The sequence below is a fragment of the Eptesicus fuscus genome, chromosome 12, assembly GCF_027574615.1.
Source record: "Eptesicus fuscus isolate TK198812 chromosome 12, DD_ASM_mEF_20220401, whole genome shotgun sequence".
NCBI lineage: Eukaryota > Metazoa > Chordata > Mammalia > Chiroptera > Vespertilionidae > Eptesicus > Eptesicus fuscus.
In genome coordinates, this window is record NC_072484.1 from 48956050 (window position 1) to 48981087 (window position 25038).

A 25038-nucleotide genomic window follows, 5' to 3' on the forward strand; every position below is an offset into this window, starting at 1 on the left:
GCGAGAGAGGTGAGGCTGCTGGAACACAATAGGACAAAACACCACTGCTTGTGGTTTTGAAGTTCTGGGTAGAAAACAAAAGACATGGAAGTAGATGGTCCTTTCTTACCATGCTCTAGAGCAAGGTTAAATTATAGAAAAACAAAGTAAAGACTTGGTTTTGTAAATGATAAGTAATAGTAGTTGGTTTTTAGGGACAAATTTATTTTATTTTAAGTAGAGAGGAAAATATCTAATGATATAATAGCAAATACCTTCATGATCCTGGTATCTCCTATGCCAGGTAAATATCTAATGAACAAAATGAATTGATCAACAAAATAAGACCCAAAGCATGGAGGCATGGAACAGACTGACATACCTTGATGTGGGGTTGGGGGGATGAGAAGAGATAAACCAAAGAACTTATATGCTTATATGCATAGACCATGAATATGGGCAGTAGGGTAGAGGATATCTGAAGGGGCAGGTAGAGGCTGGGAGGAAGGGGATAAAGGGGGGAACGTGGGAGATATATGTATTACTATTAACAATAAAAATATATTTAAAAAGAAAAAAATATTTCAAGTACCCTGGCAGTTTCTCAGATGTAGTCACTATTCCCCTCCCATTTATCCCTCATCTGAAATAATAACTAAGCCATGTTATGCTGAATTTTTCAGTGTTAAGAAAAAGGTGAAAATACAGATTCTTTTTGGATGTTTCCTAGTAAATATATGAGACATTCAGTTGTACTTAAATCTGAAAAATACATAAGAAATGGTGTTCCCCTGACATAATTAGAGCATGTCCTTTATTTGTGGTTATATAGATTTGGTCCTACTATATATTTATTAGGATTTTATAATATCTGGGCTTAGCATTTAGAAAGCAAGATACTGTATTATTATTTGAGGATTGTTTGGGAATAAGAATACTCTGTATGCAGGAGCAGTATTTAAGGCATTTTATCACTATTTTCATTGCAGCTATGCTTTCCTTTAACTTTCCACTAGAAATAAGTTTTTCAGCTTTAAAAATTACAGAGATGTAGACAAATATATGATGACATGTTTTGCCCAATTATTTCTAGTGTTTCAGATGATAATTTCAAGATAGAGACACATACGCACACAAGGAATGAATTCATTGGAATAATTCTTCCATGAGCTTTCTTTTCTGGCACAAACAGCTAATTATTGCTTCTATTCAGACTGATTCCCTTAAGCTAATAGAGATGACCTCATGCCCTTTTACATATCATCCCTGACATAAATTTGACTCATTTAATTGCAAAAATAGTATTTTTGCTTTTCCTTAGAAAATAGAGTGGTTTTATATTTGCATATTTACCACTTCAAGGATTTCTGCAGCGGAGGTGAAGATTCTGCATAGACATATAAAAAGCATCAGTAACAAAATAGGAAAAGAGCATCTTAGAAGCAACCAGTAAAGGCCTTGGTGTTTCTAACAGGGCAGTGTCCAGAATATCTTCACAAACACAGTTGAGTTGAATCACACTGAGTTCCCCTTGGATTCTTTCTTCATGGTCAACATGTCTGATGCCCAATGTGTTGCACAAACTCTGCGATGGATCGAGTCCATGCTGAAGTGGTGGGCTAAATCAGACTCATTGTTAACCTTGCATCTCTTTTTAGTTAAACCATTTTCATAACTTCACTTTTGCATTGTCTTTTCTGAAAATAGTCTTAATCTAATATAAAATTGTTTTCAAATATACTTCTTAACAATTCTCTAAAGTCTATGTACTTTTATTCTTGTTGGTAAAGTGTGTGTTGCATTTTAATGCATTTCTCATCGGTTAGCATTTGGTTAAGCTATAGCATATTCTGACTTCCAGAGACGGTATCAATGTTAATGTTCAAGGATGTTTATCTGCTCCATCCCGTGGTCTTTGATATATCATGTAGGTGATGCAATAATAGCAAATGGGGTCAAATATATGGTGATGATGGTAACTAGACTTGGATGGTGAGCACACTATAGTATATAAAGATATTGATTTATAATCTTACACACCTGAAACTTATATAATGATATCAATCATTACCTCACTTAAAAAGGAAACAAAACAAAAACTGAAACAACAACAGAAAACCTTAAGAAAGGAAGTGTAATGATACAGTCTTGGGATCAGTGGGGCAGGACCACTGATCTTAGAGGAATATAAAGCAAGTCATTCAGAGCCGTGGATAACTACATCAAAACCCACCCACTCCTGCTTTCCTCTTGTCAGGTACACCTTGTTTTGCGCTGTTTCATGGACATTTTACACATTTAAGTCCAGTCCCACCTACATTCTCTGGTTTACCTAGTATCCTCCCATGTTCCAGGTTTCTACCTCACCTCCTATATGCCCCATTCATCATTGTGTGATTCTGCTCCCCTCCCACCATTTTTCAGGAGAAAGACTAAGAAACACACACTAACTTCATACAGCCACAGTTTGCTTCTATAGCCCCAGCTAATGGCTTGTTGGGAATCCTGGGGCCCCCGCATCAGCCATGATTTGCAATTTTTGAATAGAGCTTTCTGCTCTCTATATAGCCTGTTATGTGCTATCTATTGAACAATTTCAAAACCAGGTCAGGTGCTTTGTTTCTTAATAAAGTTGGATGAATGTCATTGATCCAAATAAGAAATCCACATATCAAGGACATACAACTGTACTAAGTGCTGAAAAGAGAAAAAGTGTACATATACTTGCCTCCAAGGATTTTACAATATGCTGGCAGTCGGGATATCAAATATGTATCCGCTCCTTCATGTCCTATTCCTCACTGCCCCATGAACACCAAGTTCTGTATCCCTGGAAATATTTTTCAAGGAAAGAACTACCATGTACTTTTTTCCAGCTTTGAATATCCTATATAATCCTATATAATAAAGAGGTGATATGCAAATTGATCATCACTTCAACACACAAGATGGCCACCCCCATGTGGACACAAGATGGCCGCCACAAGATGGCTGGCAGGGGAGGGAAGTTGGGAGGGACCAGGCCTTCAAGGGAGGGCAGTTGGAGGTGATCAGGCCTGCAGGGGAGGGCAGTTAGGGGTGACTGGGCTGGCAGAGGAGGGCAATTGGGGGAGACCAGGCCTGCAGGGGAGGACAGTTAATGGGGACCCAGGCCTGCAGGGGAAGGCAGTTGGGAGAGACAAGGCCTGCAGGGGAGGGCAGTTGGGGGGTACCAGGCCAGCAGGGGAGGGCAGTTAGGGGCAATCGAGTCGGCAGGGGAGCAGTTAGGCATCGATCAGGTTGGCAGGGGAGTGGTTAGGGGGTGATCAGGCTGACAGGCAGAAGCGGTTAGGGGCAATCAGGCAGGCAGGCAGGCAGGCAAGCAGTTGGGAGCCAGCAGTCCTGGATTGTGAAAGGGATGTCCGATTGCCCAGATGGCCTCCCCCATGTAGACACAAAATGGCTGCCACAAGATGGCCGACAGTGGAGGGCAGTTGTGGGCAATCAGGCCAGCAGGGGAGGGCAGTTGGGAGAGACCACGCCTGCAAGAGGCGATCAGGCAGTCAGACATCTCTTGAAGGGTCCCAGATTGGAGAGGGTGCAGGCTGGGCTGAGCGACACACCTCCCCGTCCATTGCATGAATTATTTCGTGCACCAGGCCTCTAGTTAACTTATAATAATCAGTTTTCTTCCAAGGTCTGATACATGAGCTTGCTAGTATTTAAACGGTTGCAGGACGGAATTGGTTGAGTAAATATGTTCTATATGAAGGTGATGTCATCATTTCAAAATCCCCGGAACATGGACTTTGGGCTGTTTTTGTAGTGACTGAAATATGAGGGGGAAACAGAATAAACATTAGAAAGAATTGAATGTGCTCTATTTAATAATATATTTACTTACATTTTATAGATATTAAAGTTCAAATTTCATGATCAATGACTTAAAAGCAGGGGGGGGGAGCGTCCAGCCAGCAGGCCATATAAGGCCCTCAACATCATTTGGTCTGGTCCTGCATTAGGGGTGAGTTAATTAAATGTTTGACCAAATCTGGCAGGCTAATTTTTAAGTAGATGATTTTGTATGGCCCAGGAATGATGTGGTAAATATCCAAATGGCCCTTAGCAGAAAGAAGATTCCCCACCCCTCTCTTAAAAGTACTATTGCCTTTGCAACCACCAATATCATGTTTACTAGTAGTGTGTAGCAGTTTATAGATCTCTGCAGTGAGAGTCTAGGCTCCTTCTGGCTCCAAAATTGACTGGTGTGTATGTGCTCTTAGTAAAAATGCTTCCTTTTCTTCTTGATTCCCTCATATTTAAAAATCCTAGGTGGATTCATAACCTAATTTATCTCCAATGCTTCATCAATCAACGACTAAACATCAGCTTCACTGGGTTATTGATTGGATGAAATAAGAGGGCACATGTTTTCTGCTCGGGGAAGTGCGGAAAGCATGGTACATACTTCAGAACTTTTGCAAACACATTACCCCCCCCCCCTCTTTTCCCTCCCCCACTTTGCCCCCAGCCCAGTGTGTGGCATTTTTGAAGAGAGCTAGAAGCAGATAAGACGTAGATGTGCGGTGTTTGCACAAGCCCTCCTCACACGTAATTACCACGCTTCCCGATGGGCTTGCTTTGCAGCTTCTAATGCACAGAGCGACTTGTTTCATTAGGTGATATTTTCCCTTTCCCTTTCCTCCTCATCTTTCATACATCCTGTCAAGATGCACAGGAAAGTTTCTGTGGACTTCCCTGTGGATCCCGAGGGTGTCAGAGGATTAAGTATAAAATAAAATTGCTGTTTTTCCCTTTTCACACAAGAGCCATCCATTCAACCGAGAGAGACGCAGCCGCCTCTCCCAGAGCACCTCGGCGTGCAGTGAAATATTGGTATTCGAATTAGAGCCTAATCAGGAGAAGCAGAGCAAGTGACGTGTTTCAGCCTCGTCTTTCCTGTAGCCAATTACCCCCGACTCCCAGTGTTCATGTCTTCCATGCACTTGCTTTAATTAGCGCTTTAATAGCCCCGGCTTCAGAGAGTGGGTCCGGGAGAGAACTTTTCCCAAAGCTGCCAAATGGTCACAAGCAGGAGGTGATTAAATCGAGACTGAAGCACGCTTCTCTGTGTCACGGTGCGCTCACCAGGATGGGCTCCCAATAACTCCTGACCGCAGGGATGTGATCTGTCGGTAAATGCATCTGAGCAACTGCCTGGCACCATTAACCACTGTCTGCATACTATCGATTAGATCAATTTCCATAATAAGGGTATTGACTCTCCATTAAGCACTGGTTTATGTTGGATGGGGAAGAGAAATATTTGTGCAGAGATTATTGTTTTATTAGCCTTCAACCAGGAAGGAAAACAACACACCACTGTGCTTCAACTTTTTATTAGCGCTTCACGTCTTAATTATGGATAGGCTCACTGGAATATAGTTTGCTTAGAGGTTTAACCTTTTTCATCACATACACGGATTCAATTTCATGCAAGTTGTGTTGATAGCCAATAATTAAAACAAGAAGAAAACCTTATTTCAATGCATCTCATGGGAGTTGATGTAGTAACTTCCTTAATGCAGTGTTAAGAAACACAGCCTCTATGGAAATTTGGTGATTCATTCTTCTAAAACTGGGTAGGTTTATTTTATTTATTTTTGTATTTAACATCAGGATGTAAATTACAATAAATGTGACAAGAAGTCACTTTTGTGGTTTTTTATTTTTTGGAGGACATAAAATAATGGTGTACCTCACCATCTATGTCATTTTATATACAGGATAGAGTCTTCTATTTAATACTTGTTTCTCCATAAAATACAACTTGCATTAAACACTGCATTACTCCTTTGGTTTAAGTAATTATTCTACCTAACTTCTTTGAGTCAATTTTTTTCTCCTAGTATATACCAACAGCATACAACATATTTAATTTAAAAAATTTTCAAGTGGAAGCAGTATTAATAAACTAAAATCCTCTCATGCAAAGTTCAAATAGTCGAATGGAGATCTTTAAAGATTAATTACATCCAGTACCTGCTAAAAACAAATCAATTGCTTTGCCAGAATGAGAAAAGCCTGCAAGGTGGGTGATTGAAGGGTGCTGTCATGAGGGGCTGTACCCTGCCTCGTGGCAGTTGTAGTGATGGGCTGTGTGTGCCCTCCGGTTCCGCTGGGCAGTAAACATGGGAAATGAGGTTAAGATAAAGGGGTGGGGTTAAGTATTGGTCATAGTAAAATTTTTTTCAATATAGACGACACTCCTGTTTTTTTTCTTTTTATTTTGAAGTTACAACCTGTTCATAAAAAACAAAAAAACAGATTTAAAGGAAAGCATGAATATGATGTGTTAATATTTAGCCAAGAAGATATTTTCATGGACATGTATACACACAGAATATGCACACATGCACATACACATGAGTCTGTGTGAATAGAATATTTTATTTTGGGGGGAGGCATTATAGAATCTGTGAGGAAGTATTCCCCTTATAGATTTGAGTGTTCCTGCAAATGAGGATATTTTCTTAGCATAACCATTGCATGCTCATCAAATCCGGAAAGTGGATATGATACTATGAGCTGATCTGCAGACCATACACAGATTTCACCAACTGTTCTGAGAGTGTCCTTCCTAGCAAAGCTCCAGATCATGCTGGCATTCAGTGTTCAGGTCCTTCTTGTCTTGTTAAATCAGAAACAGTTTCTCGGTCATTTTAAATATTACGAATAGTGGCCATCTATTAATAGAAAACCTTTCAGTTTAATTGATTTTTTTTTTTGGCAAGAATATGCAGAAGGGATATCATGTCCTTTTCAGTGTATTATTTCATGAGGTCAACTTGCTCCATCACACTGGTGGTGTCAGCTTTGACCAAGGTGCTCAATGTCAGGTGTGTCCACTGACAAGTTAACATTTTCTCTTTGTAAATCGTAAGTTGTGGGTGATTTAATATAAAGTTTCACTCCTCAAACTTTCCTCTGTCTTTTTACCACCCATTGAGGATTCTTGCTTTAATTGTTATTGGGATGATCGATGGATTGTGGTTTTCTAGTTATAGTATTCTTCCTCTAGTTATTAGTTGGTTTTTACTGTAAGGAAAAAGCTTCCATTCCCTCTACTTCAGGTGACAGCCCCTTGCCCATTAAGTAAGTTAAGTCACTAATTAAGTGCAGAATCATGGGTCCTCATTTTTATGATGCGCTGTCGCAGACGTGACTCCTGGGAGCACATTCAGTCTGACTTCTGCACCGTTGGGTATGTGTCTATGAACCTGTTACAACATGTCTTGGAATCTCTGTGTATTTTCCCATCCTATTTGAAATTGGTCATTTCCTTGAGGTTCTTTTGGTGGAGAATGAAATTAAGAAACCAAGACCTGGGCTCTGGACGGATCATTTGCACTTGGGTATAATTGTTTCTAGGCTCTTTAAAAAGCTGGCAAATCCAGGAAAAAAAAAAGATAATATGTCTATTCATATACAGAAATGAACATTTAACTGGGGTTTATGTGTTTCTGCAACACACAATCACAATACTCTATTGATAGGTACTGAACACTATGAATTCAAACAGCTATCTCTAATTCCAATCAAACACAAGGTTGATTATAGAATTCCACATATCCGTATTTGTAACTCTCTTTCTGATAGTGAGGAGGAAACTTGCTCCTAGTATCAACAATATATATACCTACCAGTATTTGCTTAATCTCAAGATACACAAGGAAATAGTTTTAGGATTGGCAGTCTATGCCTCTGCAAAATTAATGTATAGGCAGTATTTTAAAAACTGTATCTTTTCAAATTGTAATAAAATTACTATTTTGTGGAACATAGAACGCTTAATATGGAAGAAAAACCTTAAGTTCTTTGTGGGAAGAAATTATTTTTTACATAATTTGTATCCCCCAAGTAAACAGTCAGAATATTACATAATAGAATTTGTAGAAGAAAGGTTGTTTTTCCAATATAAATCTAAACTTTGTGGTAGAAGGTTAATCTCTGTTTTCAATGTGGAAGGCTTTTAAGATATAGAGAATCAAACTGGAGGGATGTTGGGACAGGCGATGAGGCTGATCCTTTTGGGAAAGGACTTTGCATGGCTCGCTCTCAGTTGCCTCCTATGACAGCCCAGGCTTGACTGCCAGTCTGCTCTGAGACTCTTACTCCTCTGCAGCAGAGCAGCCAGGTAAGGTTCATCACAGACACTGAGTTATTCATAAAACATTCTACACAGTGCCCAGCGCATTGTACTTGAGATATAAGCATCTGTAACATAAAAATAATAAAAGCAAGAGACAATAAGATAAGTATGCTCAACTTGTTAAAAGAAAAGGAAACAGAAATAAAGACAAGATTCAAACTGTACAAAATAGATGTTAGAATTTACTTAAATTTATAGACTTGGGAAAAAAAATAGACACTGGCATAATTGAAACTTCAGTGATTGAATTAAAGTCATTTAGGAAATGGAATTACAGACTAGCAAATTGGAAAACAGCACTGAAGAAGCCACATAAAATGCACAACCTGGGGAGGTCCGTTCACACTCATAGATTTGTATATTTATCACATATCCTGGCAAATGACAGCAATATATCTTGTTACAGCAGAGCCCTCATATTGTGACAATGTTATGAGAGGAAAATAAGTGTTTTGAGAAATAGATGCCATTTAAAATTTTGCACAAAGGTAAGTTGGAAGTGCCGTGACTGGGGAGCATGAAGCTCATTAAGTAATATATCCATGAACACTACCCACTGTGCTCCTAGGCAAACAGCATACTTACCTAATTAAAATAATTGCCAGGCCGAAACTGGTTTGGCTCAGTGGATGGAGCGTCGGCCTGCGGACTCAGGGGTCCCGGGTTCGATTCCGGTCAAGGCATGTACCTTGGTTGCGGGCACATCCCCAGTGGGGGGTGTGCAAGAGGCAGCTGATCGATGTTTCTCTCTCATCGATGTTTCTGGCTCTCTATCCCTCTCTCTTCCTCTCTGTGGAAAATCAATGGAATATATTTTTTAAAAAAAATAATTGCCAGGGTTTCTTTTAAAGTGACCCCAACTCAAAGAACTCAATATGAAGATCTAGTAGGAAAAATATAATTAGAAAGGTATAAGGTGAAAGGCAGAAGTATATGTTGGATCATAAGCAGAGAGAAAAAAGGGTAGGGAAAATAAATAGCTAAACATGAATATTTTTAAAAAATAGAGACTGTGGCCAAGAATTTTCTTTCAGTTATATCGTCAGCGTTTTGAAAGTGAGTCTGATAAATAAAAAAATCCAACATTCACGGCCCCCTGTTTTGAGAGGAAGCATTAAATTAGTAAAAATATTTTTCACCTCACATAGCATTGTTTTTCTCTTTACATGAAAACCTGTCTGAATGTTTTATTTTTAAGTATAACTATTTAACTGTCAAAGAAAAAAACAAATGTGCTCTAGCTAAAGTAAACAGGAAACAGGAGCCTTACTTTTCAGGGAAATTGCACTTTGCCAGATGTCTCGATAAATGGGGATAGAAAGAGACATGACTTAGGGTGGTGAGCGTGCGGTGCAGTGTGCAGATGATGTATTATAGAACTGCGCACTTGAAACCTGTGTGGTTTTTCCAATCTCACCCTAGTAAATTCAATTAAAAAATGATCTGTGCTAACTCTGACAGTCCCCATTTCAATGAGGGTTCTCAAATGTGACTAGTCCACGGAGAGCTTTGGGGAATGCATGTATGGGAAGAACAAGTTTTGTGGCCATGGCATTAACATATACAATGTAAATTATGTGGGTATTTAGAGTCCCATTCTAATGAATTTAATGTATTTAAAAAATAGTATCCCCAGTTACAAAGGCATTATTGCCACCCACCCCAAGATGCAGTGTGCTACAGATCAACAACATATCAACCAAAAGGCTAAAATTAAGTTTCATTACTGCAACTTATTTAAGTTGACTCTCTGAAATATATTTTAATTTCTCTTTACTTCACATCCCTTTGTCACTAATAGGGATATCATTGCATCAGGTCATTTAGTGAAACGATATTAAATGATTCATAAGTGCTTGTCAAATAGGAGTATTATTGATGAATAAAGAAATGGTTGTCTGGCTGGTTTGGTTTAGTGGTTGAGCATCGACCTATGAACCAGGAGGTCACAGTTCGATTCCTGGTTGGGGCACATGCCCAGGTTGCTGGCTCAATCCCATGCAGAAGGCAGCTGATTGATGATTCTCATCATTGATGTTTTTCTCTCTCTCCCTTCCTCTCTGAAATCAGTATATATTATGGTGAATAATATCTGCTTTCTTTTGGCTTGATTAAGGGAGTTGCAGAGACTCATGCAAGGATCTAAAGCACATGACATGATATAGATGTGAATGCTGAGATTGGTACTAAAGAAAGCACATTCACTTCAACTCAATTAGGTATAGTTTGTACTCACTGTGATTTCCCCATAAAGTTGAGCACCATCCTATGCATTGGACAAGATTGCTACTACCCTAAGGAGGATGTTTCTCAAAATGTCACTAGTATCATAGATGTGCTTTTAATGTTCTAACTGAGAAAGCAGTGTAAGTAGAAATTGACATATTTACTTCCCGAGTACTCATTGCTTGTCAGTATCTAGGTACATTACTACTGCTGGAGAGAGAAAAAACAATGCCCTGTCCCTAAAGGTCTGTGTGAACATAAAAACCAAAATGTCCTTTTCCTTTTTAGTCCCTAAATAGGTAAGTCCTTAAAGTCAGACAGTAAACACTGTTCACATGCATAAGAGTTAACTGTGCTTTTCAGTGTTTAGTGCCAAAGTGATAGTTGAGAATCCATAGAGATTCCTTCTTAAGCTGGGTTTTATTTGATGATAAGATGTCAACAGGCATGTTCTAGAATAGGAAGGCCTGAGTTTCACATTGCAATTGCTTCCAAAAACTGTGGCACATCTATATAATGGAATACTACGCAGCTGTAAAAAAGAACTTTTATTATTTGCAACAGCATGGATGGACCTAGAGAGCATTATGCTAAGCGAAATAAGCCAATGAGACGATATCACTCATATGTGGAATCTAAAGAACAGCATAAACCGATGAACAAAAATAGACCCAGAGACATAGAAACATTGAACAGACTGTCAAGCCTCAGAGGGAAGGCAGGAGAGGGGTGTGTGGGGGGGGGTGGGAGAAGAGATCAACCACTGAACTCATGTGTATATGCATAACCTATAGACACAGACAATTGGGTGGTGAAGGTCTGGGGGGTTGGGAGAGGTCAATGGGGGAAAAAAGGGACATATGTAATACTTTCAATAATAAAGATTACTGGTAAAATAAAAAAGAGGAAAGGAAATATCATACCTGAGTCAGGTCCTGGGTAGGCAGCAGCAGAAGGCATCACTATCAGTGTGCCTCAATGGGAACATATTTTTTTCCCATCTTCTGTGACTTTCTTGAGCAGAATCTGCCAATAACTTGATTTATCCCGAGAGTCTATCATATCAAGCAATAGACGCAAGTGTCGTCAATCATTTCCCCTAGCCAGTAGGCTAGACCCCAGTGCCAGTGTCTAAATGTAACAACATATCACTCTTCCCAACCAACTCTCTGTTCTCTCTCCTGATTAATGTTCATAACTTGATCTAAGAAAAATTAAAAACGACACCACGCTAAAATGACTGCACTTTATTGTATAAAACCATTAAGTTACTAATGTCTGTCAGACGTCAGAAGTAATACAATAAAAAAGGACATGTGTATAGAGATTACCTAGAAGACACTACAAACATCCTATTTTAAAATCAAGTCTATACATAGGAGCTCTGAACAATTTTTTTTTGAGGGGGGGAATATTAAATAATCACGTCCTGCTTAAGGGCTCATTTACTAGATGACACTCTTTTACCCGACACTTGAGAGAAGAGGGGATAGGAAACTCATTTCTGATTCAGTCAACTGAGTCACTATTTTAAAATCTCCAGTGCAGTTCATTTCATACCTGGACTGAGATCTTATGATAGACTCGTTAGGTTCTAGGTTTCCATGGCAACAAGTCATTATTTCCCAAAGTAATTTGACACATCTCAAGATTTTGGCCCTTCTGTATTCCTATCTGGTGCTACAAAGAAAAAGTGATAGTTAACTTTAGAACTATTTCTAGTACAGGCAGCAAGGGAAGATGACAATACTTTTTTTTTTTTTTTTTTCAAAATTGCTAGCCCTAGAGGAAGCTTAATTGAGATTTTTAGGCAAGGTAGTCTTTGGGGGCATAAATCATACTGAGGCCACATTTATTTATTTTTTAATCTTACAGACTCTGAGGGAAAATTCATATATGATCAGTTGCATTTTTTTCAATTAAAACTAAACACAATTAAATGTAATCCATAAACCCACTTAACGCTTCATCTTCTAGTTATAATGACGAGTCATGTTACTGGCCATTTGCTGTGTGACAAACCAGCTATAGTGTTTACCCACACTGCCTTAGCTAATGATCCACTTTTTACCTTAAAGGCTTAGAGATAAGGATCAAAGTAGATGTTATATAAGGAATAATTTTGATGATAACTGACAAGTTAACTTGGAAATCACCTCATAGTTACCCAGGCACCAAGGCTATCTACTATTTTCTCAAGCTTTAAGAAGTGAAATAATTGGCTAAACTACATTCTGCTATCTAAATATATTAACTCATTAATTCATCATGTGTAAGGCATTGTACTAGATATTTCTTTATCCTTTTTTAAATCCATAATTCTGTGTTGCTGATGGTATAAATCTATTGTATAAATGTGTGTCTTTTGTATAAATCTATTGTATAAATGTGTGTCTTTAGACTCAGTACATTAAATACATTTTTGATTGTTAATATGTGAGAACTAGAATTTTAATATAGTCCTTTATGATTGAAGTGTTGGGATTGTTGCCATGGTGATATGTCTTCCAAGCATCCCTTTATTGACTCTGATTAATTATGTTGTCACCTCATGATTCTGTGAGAATGGAGCCCTAGGCAGGTGTATTTTGCTGAGTAGAGATGGAAAAGGGAAGTTTAAAGAAAAACAGAGACAGTTCCTGAGTAAAGTGCTTTAATGGGGGTACTGGTCACTAGTAATCAGCCCATAACTGGGCTCTTGAAAAGCAGTCTATATACAGGGGCATAGGAGACCAGGGAAGAGGAATCTGCCAAGGAGTGACATTACTTCTGCAACAAAACAATATTGACTTATTAACAACTTATCAAGAATAAGTACAATCATTGCAAAGTATTATATATATTTTTGAAAGATATGTTTGACCTAAGTAAAAAATACATATTTTTTTTATTTTTAACACAGGAATCATTATGATATGACCCCAGCAAGTCATTTATTTATTAAAAATACTCTTTTTGTAATAGAGATCAAATTATTTTCTTGCTAGACTGTCAGCTTTATGAAGCCACTGTTAAGTCAGCATCCAATTTTATATTCTCACATATGCTTGGCACACAACAGAGGCTCAGTGATTTAATAAATTGAGAGAACTGGAAAATTCTTTTGTTCCTTTTCTAGGTGACAATATATATTTCAGTAGCAAAAGAAGAGGAACATACCCATAATACTTGTACTTACTTATATGTATCATGTCACAAACATCATATTCGTAGGCCTTTCTCCCCTAACTACATTGTAAGCTGTGTTGGGGAAGTGGTGATGTTTATTCTATCTAGTGTCATTAAAGGCAGGCAAATCACAACAAGATTCTAAATATTTATGGAACTAATTGATAAATCAGGAATTTTATTTTGTTTTCTATGGTTTGAAAAAGAAGGGAGCCCTGCTGATGTGGCTTACCTGTGAACCAGGAGGTCAGGGTTTGATTCCTGATCAGGGCACATGCCTGGGTTTCGGGCTCAATTCCCAGTGAGGGGCGTGCAGGAGGCAGCCAATCGATAATGATGATGATTCACTCTCATTATTGATGTTTCTATCTCTCTTTCCCTCTCCTTTTCTTTCTGAAATCAATGAATATATATATATATATAAATATATATAGAGAGAGAGAGAGAGAGAGAGAGAGAGAGAAAGGAAATATTTTAAATATGAGAAACTCTTTATTATACCATATCACAATTTTGTTTTTAGTTTAATGGAGTGGCAAATAAACAAAATGAGACCAAAGATAGCATCATAAGTCAAAGATTGACTAAGTTGAAAAATATACCATTTTATAGTTACATATTGAAGATTTATCTAGGCTCTTAGATAAGCAAAATATATACTTTATTCAATAAAAATAGAAAAAAAAAACTCACAAAGGCCTAGAAAATCTACCTAACAAATCAATAATCAACCCCCGAATGAGTACAAGTTAGATATTTTTCTTTGACATTCCTTTTTAAATCGAAATTATTTATTGTGACTTTATTTTTCTTTAAACAATGTTTTATCATCTATATCTATATAGCTAACAATCATATATATATATATACATATATAGTATTCATACATAACTGCTATCAAATTATAAGTGAAGCATGTGTGATATTTCTAGATGTTTTTCACTTTCTATATCCTTAGGAAAAAACTGTATATGTTTTTTTTTATCTTGGTTACTGTTTTAGTTTATTGAAAACAATACAAATTTGTGAAATTTTTAATGGTCTTGGAGGTTGTGGTGATTACTAATACAGGGCAGATATTACTAAATATGTAGAGAAGTAATAAAATGGACAAATACATAAAAATTAAGAAAATACTCTTAAACATTGGTGGTCTTACAATACATAAACTTTTGATGAGGAACAGATTTAATTTTCTATTTCACTGTAGATATGAATCATTATTACAAAAGAAAATTGCACAGAAAAATGCCTGTTCTTGAAACAGTCTTTATCAAGGTATCATAATTATCAAAATAATAATTTAATGGAAAGTAAGTGAAAATTTAACCCATGAATGGAAAATAAATGGGGGCAATAAACAAAGCAGGTGTTAGTATGCTTTCTGGCTAGTTGGTACCCATTTACAAATACATTAAAAGGTAGGAAAGATAGAAGGTAATGATTATGTTTGTGAAGAATAAAATATTAATATAGACTAGTGCTCTCCTGTCTGCAGGTCTATTTCATGAATAAATAGCAAGAACCCATTGTTTTTAATCAGTTTTTGACATAAAACTCAAATATATTCCCTGTGTGTAGGTACATGTCTCTTGAATATGACTACTTAGGAGGAGAGAAGGCAGTGGGAACAATGAGGGGAAGGAATATCCTTATGGAAATGTGGATAGCTCCTCTGCTAATGTTGGGAGGAAAGTATAATTTACTAATGTTAATAATTTTCATATTTAAAAAAATACAGAGTACCTGGATAGAGCATTTAGAAAAATTGACCAAGTGCTCATGCAATATGAATCTTCTCACAATTTTTGAAAAGTGCCATGCTACATTAAATACACTTCAGTATAATGATGCAACTTTTAAAAGGCCTTTGTTTTTCCATCTGTGCCTGTGGGAAGCATTCATTGAATACTGAGTAACAGATGCTCTACGTAATCTTAGTAGATAAAATCAACTCTTGATTACCATTGCTGTGAAGACATATTTTTGTGTCCAAGAGCTCTACAATCAGATTTTCCATATGTGCGACCAACTGAACAAATACTTTGATGCCATGATCAATTTTCTGTTCAGATGTCAACAAAATTTATATTATAACAATTCACTTCATATCCAGTAACAGCCCATGCCAGCTTGAGCTTTGGGTAGAGAGCAGCATCCTGAAACTGAAGCTTTGCATGTGAGCCATGAACTGATCAACGATGGAAAGAAGCAGTCATTTGATATATACAAGTGGATATTCCCAGTAACAGAGCCATTATTTCAAAAAGCATCTTATTCTAATTATGCTTTATCTAAACTTTATTTTTAATTGATTAACAGCTTCTCAAAGTCTCTCAAAGGGACTTAGAGCTTAACTTTAAAATGAGTCTGGGCTCTGGCCTATCACTGTAAGCATTAATCCTTGTTCTGTGGGGCTGTGGAGGCTTCAAAGGTTGTGCTTCAACTGTGGCTTGTTGTCTGTCTTCTCTCTGTTTCTGTTTGTCACCTTTCCCCACAAATGCCAGAGCATAAATGCTTCTGATGCAGAGTTGCTTCGGACATGATTGTCTCGGAGGAGCCCTGATGGTGGCTTGTTTCTCCAATGAAAGTCCAGGTACTTTCAGAAAAGATTTCACTGCCCACAGTCACTTGTGTCACTATCGTGAGGAGGCAGGTTGGTGTCTTATAGATCTGAGATGGCATGACATATGATACCAAAAAACAGGGATATTCAGAGAAACCACTAGTTTCTTATTTAGTCTGAGTAAGTAGTGATGATGATAATATAAGCTAATATTTATTGATGCTTATTCTTCATCCATTTAAAAATTATTGCTTGAGCACCAAACACTTGCCAAGCACTGTTATTCTAGGTGCTGTAAATTCAGGGGCAAAAAAAAAATCAAAGAAATCTCTCTCCTGGTAGAGTTTAAATTCTGTTATGAGGGGACAGACAATGGATGTAAACTGGAGACATGGGAGGGGAACAAACTCTTTGGAGTCAATGAAATCTCCATTAATGTTGATTTCACCTGTGACTTCCTCTGGAACAAAACAGTTAAACTTGGAGCTCCAGCCTCCTCATTAACAAGTAAGGTTATATGGTTTCAAGTAAGAGTTTTTCTTGACTTTTCTCAAATAATGTGGGCTTATTTAAACATACAGGGAGGGAAAATGAGGGAATGAGGGAGAAAAAAAATGAGACATATGGTAGACCTCAGGCTGACTACACAGAACTTTCAGAACTGGAACATATCACTATGCTTCCAGTAAATTAATTTTCTTCTCTACCAGTCATACGTAGACTCTCCATTGTGGCAGATACAAACAGCTCATTGAAGCAATTTTTAATCCCTCCTCATTTGCCAGGTTATGCTATTAATGATTAAATCTTATAGAGTAATATTTTCATTGTAATTTGAATGACTGAGATACAGTTCTGGAGGTTACTGGGAAAGCCCTTGCTTTCCTGACACAAGCATCCTCTCTTTACTTATTTCTTCTTGATGGATGCTGCTGTGGGAGAATTAAAAAGACCCAAGCTCTTTCTTAGACATTCCTATTCTTCAGAGACTGAACTGACATCAGGGACAAGCCATCTCCAGGCTTCTTCTTCCATGAGAAACATAGACTTCTGTGTGTTTTACTTATTCTGTGTTAGCCCTTTAGTTATTTGCACCTCTTTCTGCTGCCATTCTGACACCCTGTACTTTGAATACTCTTTCTCAGTATTTAAGAGTGGCAACTAGGGAAAACATATGTAAAGATTTTTGTGATTTTTTAATGTACTTGCTCTGTGCTAAGCATGGGGGAGGACCTGTCAGATGGCTAGGACTGGTGAGACACAAGCTCATCTTTGAGAGAAGTTGGGTGCTGGGTGTGCAGATTAAGTCCTTCCCCCTGGATAGTGCTGATAACCATAGAATCTCTTCCTTCGCTGGGGGCGGGGACTCTAGGGAGAGGTTGTCCTGAATCTCCCACCAGCCTCAGTGAGTCTGTTTTGTGTACTTCTAGGATGCAGAAGTTTTTCAAATAGTTTCTGGATTTCTCACAGAGGGAATTTTTCTTTGAATTTTGGGAGAATTCATGTGTTTTTGGGATAAGGAGGGTCCAGGGTTTCTTATTGTATCAGATGGCAGGTGTCACTCTTACATGAAAGTATTTTTAATTCCACATAAAAATGTGAGAGATGAAAACCAAATGACCTTGGGAAATGGGATTTGCTTTTTGTAAAGCATTTTCTAATCGAGAAATGGTTCTAACCCTGACCTCCTGGCAACTTCGGCTTTGCTTCCTTCCTGTTCACAATGTGATATCATTGCGAGATTTTTCTAACACAGTGGCTTCCTACATCATGGACTCAGTGATGTTGATTGTAATATATTTCCTCTCTCTTAAATATTGCTAAGGTGTGATTTGACATTCTCTACCTGTCTTTACAAAGTCATTATATACCACATGGAGCTCCAAATATCATTCATAAATATTCCTAGATATCTTAAAAATGTTTACCAAAAAAAGCTCTTTTTCACATATATAAATGTATTTAATCAAATGATAGTGCCAGTTTACAAAGAAACAAAACAAAACAAAAACAAAAACACACATATAAATGACCAGACCCTGACAGCTTGAAATCTAGCAAGGCTTAGCATCATCTCCGCTAATTGCTGCCATTGCAAATTAAGGGAAGCCTTTTAAATCTCTCAACAGTGGTTATGCGACTTTCTAAGATAGGAAATTCTAGGCAGAACATAACAGATGCGATCATTAATATGCAGCTGCACATGCTTCAAAGCTCTGAGTTCTGTGAGTCTTTCTGGACATCATTATATGTCTCCTTGCCAAAATAGATCAATGAGCCTCCCAGTGAAGAAACAATGGAATAATCCAGTGTAAATGGGTCTTACCCTGTCTATCAAAACTTGAAGATATATTCTCTTAGAAAACATTCCTATTTTTACAAAACATATGGCTTAACTATTATTATAAATTCCAGGCCTAAAATTATTTTACATTATTAATTTTTGCTAAAATTACAAGAGTACTTAAAATTATAAGTTTTTATATAAGAACTGATCTATTATTTCATTTAAATGATCAGTTTTTAGAAAGAGAGTAAGTACATTATATAGAATTTATTTTAAAAACCCAAAAATTGATATAATGGAATTTCTGAGGAACTTGCATTTAAGTAACCAGTTTAAAATAGGCATGCATACATGTGTGCATGTTTGTATATGTGTGTATACACAAAGTATATATGCATTTATGTGTGTGTCTATGCACATCGACACTTATATATATGTTTGTGTTGCCATACACACATAAACATATGTACACATACACACAATAACAAAGACACAGAATTAATCAAATGAGTACTATTAAATTGATATTTTCCCTGTTACATATTTGGCTGAGACCCAGCTTCCAAGTAGTGCTTGAAAATCTACTTTGAGATATTACTAGTATATTGTCTATTGGGAACCTGCAGAGAGAGAGGCTCTAGTCTGTTTCCATTCATGGAAGGCTGTTTTTTTCATCCACTTCCTGCACAAACAACTAAAAGCAAAAAAAAAAAATCCATGGAGAATGTGTAGGACTAGTAAGGTGGCAACAAACGAAGTGACCCATAATACTGGAGAAATAGTAAGCCCCCAAGTCAATATGGTGATGAAAGGAGATTTGACTTTGGGTGGTAGACACACAATAAAATATACAGATGATATATCATAGAATTATATACTTGAAACCTGTATAATTATATTAATCAATGTAACCCCCAAAATTTAATAAAACAAAAAAGAAAGCCCACAAAGAAGACATTCCTGGTTTCTGTTTTATCTACACCCATATTCCAGTCTGTCCAGGCAACATTTGAGTCTTCATTCAAAATGTCAAGATCCAGACCTTTTCTGATTAACACCCTTTGTTGTCACTCTGGTCAGAACCAACGTCACCCCTTTTCCCAATTATTGCAATAGTTTCTTAGCTCTTACCCCTATTCAGATTTTTGTTGTCCACTCTTTATTCCAGTTTGTTTCAGCACAGCAGCCAGAGTCATCCTTTAAAGGGAAAAACAACTAATTTGGGAAACAGAGATTATAGGGATCTGTTCGGAAACAGTTGAAATTGGAGTTCCTGCTTCTTACTGGCTTCATTCAGCAATGCTGCGTGATTTTCTTTAGAGGAATCAGAATCCTGGACACAGTATTGACTGAGTTGAATTGGTTCAGTGTTGCAGTTGACTTAAGCTTCTTTTGTGTGTGTCTTTAGGGAAAAGAAAACTTTATTGATAAATAGGTTACGATGGAATAAATAGAGTGATGGTTTGTTGAAGAATAATATCTCAAGCATAATCTCAGTCTTTGTCTACCTGAACCTCTAGCTCTAGCTCCTGCCTTCTTGCTGAACACTTTGGACCATGAGGTATTCATGGGCATGCTAGGCCTTCTGTAGACCCTGGGAACATTTGTCTTCCTGGCCAGTTGTGCAGTCACCAATTTGGTAGGAAGGGATGATTAACAAGTCTGGATTTACATATCCTTCAGTCCTATAACTATCTATAATCAAAATGCTTGGAATGCTTGCCTGACTTCCTTCTAATTAAGAATGGCATAATTTATTTATTCTACCTAGGTAGATAATTTTAAGAAATCAAATTTCTACTGATGGAATGTGATATTCAATGCATTTTCCATTTAGGTTGCCTAAATGGAGCACATGATAATTTTAAACAATTTTTTTATAAAGGGAACAATATAAAAATATGAATTTAATAGGTCTTATATACACCTATTGAGTGACCAATACCAAAGTCTGTCTTAAAATTTTGGAAGCCTAAATTGTCTTATCATTGAGATTGTGGGACATCTTACTTGGGCAGAGGAAAGAACTGTAGTGTCTCTGATGAGCAAAGTAAAAATGTGCTTTGAATCTATTATCAGCTCTTTAATGAGCACCTATGTGATGACTCAGAAATCTGCATCAAATATCATAGACAATATTATTTTGACTGGAGTGTATATTGAAGAATGATGTAGCCTATGAATCTCCACCACAAGAGAACCATAGCATGGCTTTGCAAGCTCACCAGCATGGGTCAGATTCATAATGAACCGACTCCCAAGTAACTGGGATTGAGGAGTTAAGTACTGTGATCATTATCTTAAGGCTAGAGAAAAACTTAAAGTGATTTTAGAATCAGTGCACATACTTTCTGAATTGAGTATCAGAGTTCATTTTCTGACAAATGCTAATGTGCTTTTGATAGCAACAGGGCAGAATCTTTGAAATTGGGGCTCTCCTAGGTTTTCTGGCACCCATAGAGATCTTAGGAATAATGGTAGCCAAACTTCTCTTCTGGCAACAACTGGTTTTGTGTTAGAGGTGAATTGTTGCCTTGATTTCTAGGACTGAAAAATGTTATCTGATTCATCCCTGGATGGAACTAATTATACAGGGATATTAAAAATTCCAAGTATTTACCAACTCTTTATGAGAATACAAAGACTGTAATCATGGAATGCTAGTGTTGGAAACTGGGAAGGAATTATCCTTTCCTTTTGCCAAAAGCTAAATTCTTGTGCCTCGATCTGTCCTAGCATCATACAATGGAATATCATGAAGAGAATAAAATGAGTTCATTAGAACTATAATCTTGTTTTGGAGGAATTTCTCTTATATACTAACTAGAGGTCCGGTGCATGAAATTTGTGCTCGGGGGGTGGGGGGTGTCCCTCAGCCCAGCCTGCACCCTCTCCAATCTGGGACCCCTTGAGGGATGTCTGACTGCCCTCTCACAATCCAGGACTGCTGGCTCCCAACTGCTTGCCTGCCTGCCTGCCTTCCTGATTGCCCCTAACCACTTCTGCCTGTCAGTCTGATCACCCCCTAACCACTCCCCTGCTAGCCTGATTGATGCCTAACTGCTCCCCTGCCAGCCTGTTTGCCCCTAACTGCCCTCCCCTGCAGACCTGGTCATCCCTAACTGCCCTCCCCTGCAGACCTGGTCCCCTAACTGCCCTCCCCTGAAGGCCTGGTCCCCCTCAACTTCTCTCCTATGCAGGCCTGGGTCCCCCCCAACTGCCCTCCCCTGCTGGCCATCTTGTGGTGGCCATCTTGTGTCCACATGGGGGCAGGATCTTTGACCACATGGGGGCAGCCATCTTGTGTGTTGGAGTTATGGTCAATCTGCATATTACTCTTTTATTAGATAGGATAATTGAGAAAAGCAGATTCATAACTATAAACATGATATGATTCTATTTTTATAAAACACTAGAAGCCCAATGCACAAAGATTCATGCTAGAATAGGCTTTCCTTTACCTGGCTGCTGGCACCGCCTTTCCATTCTGGTCCAGCCCATTTTCGATCAGGCCCTGGAGCCACCTCTTTCCGCTCCAGCCCCGCCTTCCTATGCTTCCCAGAGGCCCTGAAAGACTGGGGGTGGGGCAGAACGTGTGCATCGTCACCATGGCGATGATGCAAGCATCCCACCCCCATCACTTGGCGCCAGTGTATGCAAATTAGCTGCCATCTTTGTTGGGTTAATTTGCATATCACTCCTGATTGGCTGGTGGCCTAGCAGAGGTACGGTCAATTTACATGTTCGTCTATTATTAGGTAAGATGACAAAATGTATGTGTGTATCTGTGAGAAAGAACATACCAGTACAATTATATAAGCTGAAAGTAAGTTATGCAATTATATAAGATGAAAGTAACACATCTGGAAAAGATAAGAACAGTAGCAGATGAGTAAATTAAAATAAAGGTGTTTGTGATTACAAAAAACAATACATAGAATAGCCCACTTAAATGAAATGATATGCTAAGAGCCATTTGTGTAGGTTTGCCTTTCTACATGGCAGTACTGCTTCCTGTACTGTACCTTCATGAGATGAAGTCTATCTCTGCTTATCTTCCCTGTTACTTTCTGGATGTCTGTACCTGAATTCCTCACCCAAACACACCTCCTTAAGAATATAAAGCATTAAAAAGTGAAATCTGTTTTTTATTTTTTACTTAAAAATTTTTTTATTGTTTAAAGTGTTACATATGTCTCCCTTTTCCCCCCACTGACCTCTCCCCAGACGTTACCCCCAACCCCAGCACATGCCCTCACGTTCCTACTGTCTGTGTCCATGGGTTATGCTTATATGCATGCATACAAGTCCTTTGGTTGATCTCCCCCTCACCCCCACTCCCCTGACTTCCCTCTGATGTTGGACAGTCTGTTTGATGCTTCCATGTCTCTGGATCTATTTTACTTCATCAATCTTTGTTGTTCATTATATTCCACAAATGAGTGAGATCATGTGATATTTCAACTCATGGTGAGACACATTTCTAAAGCCAACTTTACTTTGTACACACGTATCCCTGCCTTCAGCATTAATGCTCACATTTCTCATTTCCACAATTACATTCTTGTATTCGTAGCAAGTAAAGGACACTTTAGGTCTTTAGTTCTTACTGGCAAGTCTCTTACATGGTGTTAAGAAGATTAAATTAGCACTGGCCAATTTCTCAGTGGTTAGAGACTTGGCCTGCCTACTGAAGGATCTCAAGTTCAATTCTGGGCACGATCACATCCCCTGCACCTGTGGGGAGCAACCAGTCAGTCGATGTGTCTCTCATATCAGAGATACATTGATGTTTTTCTCTCTCCCCCTCCTCCTTCACTTCTACTCTCTCTCAAAATCAATGGAAAAATATCCTTAGGTGAATTTAAAAAAATAAGGTAAAATTATGCAATGAAGTAGAATCCGACAGTCTCTTTTACATGTTACTTGTTCTTTTAGTTAGCATTTTGTTGTCATTTTCAATGTCTAATATTTTAAAAAGTCTCATTATTTTAATAAAAGACACCCCATTACCTTTTTTTAAAAATATATTTTTTATTGATTTTTTACAGAGAGGAAGAGAGAGGGATAGTTAGAAACATCGATGAGAGAGAAACATTGATCAGCTGCGTCTTGCACACCCCCTACTGGGGATGTGCCCACAACCAAGGTACATGCCCTTGACCGGAATTGAACCTGGGACCCTTGAGTCCAAAGGCCGACGCTCTATCCACTGAGCCAAACCGATTTCGGCTCCCATTACCTTTTAATGTTGTTTTAAAACACTGAGGTTGTGGTAATTTATTTCAGCAACTCTAGGAAATTGATACATTCTCCTTGGCTTTCATGACAAAAGTTAATTGTAATTAGCTCTGGCATTACCTTTTATAATAGTAAATGGATCAATTTACTCTAATCATAGGATTGTGTAAAAGAAAGTTTCATAATTTAGAGTCCATATAATTTTTCCAAATAGATATATACTTTGACAATTAATATTGGAGAAATGTACTCCCTAAACATGATACACAATTCTCAATCCATGTTATGAGACATATGGAAAATTTTTGTTTAGAATTCCACATTCAAGAATTGACTTTTCCAATTCATGATAAGAACTGCATTTGTCTGGAAATTCTTTTGTGTTATTTAAAGTTGGCTTAATTGTAACTCTAATTACAGATGTCCCCTTTTTTGCCCCATTGGCCCCCTCCTCTCCACCACCCGGTTCCACTTTAATGTGGAGAAATGGACAGGAAACAAGAAAACAAGAGGTGCAAACAAACAGATGGGAAGGAATAATGGGGTGTGTGGAAAAAGACAAGCCAGAGTGTATGGCTGATTAAGGTTGGGTTGACAGGGAAGTCTCCATTGCAGGTGACCTTGGAGCTGAGACCTTAATGAGGCACAAGCACTTTGAGCTGAAGAAATGATGAATCTTAAAATCCTAAGGCAGGTCCAACTTTACAGGGTACTATAATAAGAAAAAGAAAAGTATGGATCTTGAAGAAGACTGGATGAAATTGGAGGAGTGGGCTGGGTACAAATCACAGAGGGCGTTGAATAGGCATGTGACAAGTTTAGCTTTTATTAATGGGGTGGTCTGGAAGGTTCTCATGGGATACATGGGGCTTGACCTGACTCAGTTTTACAAAATCACTCTGGGAGTTGTTTGGGAAATGCATGGTGTGTACACAGGAGCAGCCACAAGTAGAGGAGTTACAAGGTTTTCTCTGTGGTCCAAATGGCTCGGAACAAGGTGGAGCCGGTGGAGACTTCTCAGACAGTGTTTGGAGGTTGTGTCTTTAACTTCTGATAGTGGAACTGGGTCAGGACGGGAGACTTGAGAAAGCAAACAACTGAGAAAAATTCCAGAATTTTTTAGTTTTAAGCAACAAGATGAATGGTAGTTCCATTTACTAATATGTGGATGTGTCTTTCTAGAAGCTGCAGTGTTAAAAGCTGTGTGCTTATGAACCTCCCTTAGAGTTAGACATTTATGTCAAGAGAAGACCCTGAGATGAGATGTGGGATTAATTCAGAGCCAACCACACCCATACAAAAGTGTTATCGATGAGTATTTGTTTGTATTTTGGATCACCAGTGAAATGCTCCTTCATGTGTATTAAAATATAATGAAAA